The following is a 2,373-nucleotide window of genomic DNA, read 5'->3' as shown; positions in this document are numbered from 1 at the left end:
ATGTAGAAAATATCTTCTCGGTTGTTTGTCGAGAATACAACCTTCATACAACTGGTTGGGGTGGTCAATATGAGGTAAGCCATGGATCATCTGCTTGTTTGATAACATATTGAGATCACCGAAGTTGAGATGCTCGAGCCTCAAGTGCCACAACCACGAGGTATCTTTTGCACAAACTTTCAAGCACTTGGCTACACCATTCTTCATATCAAGGATGAACATCTTGTTCTTTGACATCTCTACTTGGGCAATCAAGTCATTGGTATTTTTTCTCAAATAAAGCTTCTTATTTTTCATATGGAGATCATAATCTTTTTCAAGCAGTTGTCCCAAACCACTATAAGAAATAGGTCTTTTGTGATGGCAAGAATCCATCACAAAAAATCAAATTCCATCACAAAAGTCTTTTGCCACAGTTCTTGACAGATTTGTAGCCGTCATAATTACGGGCATCACAAATGCTTTTGTGATGATAAACAACCATCACAAATGCTTTTGTGATGGTTTTTTGTAACGAAATGAAGCCGTCACAAAAAAATGGGCATCATCCTTAATTAATAGTGATGATTATTTGTGATGAAAAAAAATCATCACTAAAAATTATTGTGATGGTAAAAGACGGTCACAAATATTATTAGTAACACTTATTTATGACAATCCCTAACATCTCAAAGTTATTTGTGATAGGCATGGGACCGCCACATATAGTATTGAGAGTTTAGTGACAATTATTTGTGACAACCCCATGAAGGAAAAACCATATTTTTTCTTGTAGGATCTTCCAGATCTAATGAGATCTAGGATGGAATATTTTTAAAAAAAAAATTATCTTACTTTATTTCAGATCTAAAGTCTATTAGATCTAATTCTTATTATCTAATATTTAATCTAAAATTAAATCTAAAATTTGAGGATTAGAGAAATACCTCTAAGGTAACTAGATTACCCTGTAGATGATCGCAGCAACACCCAAGATTCTAAAATAGCCATGCAGTCGCCTGGCCTCTACCGGTATCCACTCGAGTAGGATCTGGATCGTCTTCTCCTCATGAATCTTTACTCCAAAAATCAGATCTAGATCTGATCTGCAAGATCTTCAAAAGATCTTCTGAAGCTAGAGCAGCAGCTTCTCGACAAATCCCTACAGCCTTCTGATCAGGGAGCCACCACACCTTGGACAAGCACCAGATGGATGCCCAACCTCTTGGATATGAAGAGGGGAGGGAGAGGAGTAGAGAGGGTATAGAGAAGTGGAGAGGATTCAGGCTTTTGTTGGTTATTGTGCAGAGTCTCTCAAACCCTAGGCGCAGACAGGGTTTAAATAGACCCTGCTGCGCCATGCAGTGCCACATCATTCGACCAATCAAAAAATTCTAATTAATTTTGAAAAAAATTTAATTGATGGAGTGATATCATCTGATCATATCAGATAAAAATCTCCATAATCCCTCCTACTATTGGTGCCAACACTGGATAAGCACAGTGAGATTTGCACCCCACAGTCCAAGTTGATCAAGGGATCAGAGTCCTCATCTCATGGGACTCTATCCTTATCCACTTGGGGCACACGTCCAATCTGAATATGGCACCCACTTTGAGGCTCAATTTAGCAGGTGGATACTCCACAAAAACTCTCCAATAATTTCTTGCCAAGTGGCCTCAGTCCAAAGTTCATGGGTCAACATTTGACCAATGTCCTAAAACGAAAATGGCAGGTGACAGGAATTAGCAGGTGTTGTCTTAAATTCATCTCATAAATTAAGATAAATCTTTTTTGAACTAGACTGGCTCCATTCAAACTGAGAGAAATCTTCTCAAGGTTCTCTGGGTGAGTCAAATCATATTTGGCTCAGTCGAGATAGAAAAGATTACACAAGAAGAAAGTTAGGCTCAATTGTGCGCTAGCACGATTTTCTTGAACCTAATTAGATCTAATCCAAATCAATCAAACTGGACTAGCTCAATTGATGACATCCAGACCCTAACTCTTATTTGTGTGATCCAGTTAGGTTTATTTTCATATGGTAATGAGACATGTCGTGATCTCATCATCGACATCATCGAAACTCCTTTCAATGGACCAGAATTCTTCTGATTCAGACAATTAGAATGATCGATCATCAAGATCATTCTAATTGCTCCCAAAATCTACTAGTGATACCTAGTAGTATATGGTGGCAACCCATTAGAAATGAGGATGAACCTCTCGGTGCAGCTACCTGTGTGATTGAGTTCTTCTATCATAAGTCCCGATTGAATTAGGGTTAAGGTGAACTCGTCAAATCCAACATCAGTCATATGAATCAATCGATTGATCCGAGTCCGATGTGAAACCCCAATGAAAAACTCTTTTCCATTATTTCACTCTGCCAT

The sequence above is a fragment of the Elaeis guineensis genome, chromosome 3, assembly GCF_000442705.2.
Source record: "Elaeis guineensis isolate ETL-2024a chromosome 3, EG11, whole genome shotgun sequence".
NCBI classification, from domain to species: Eukaryota; Viridiplantae; Streptophyta; class Magnoliopsida; order Arecales; family Arecaceae; genus Elaeis; species Elaeis guineensis.
Note: the sequence above shows the minus strand (reverse complement) of the source record.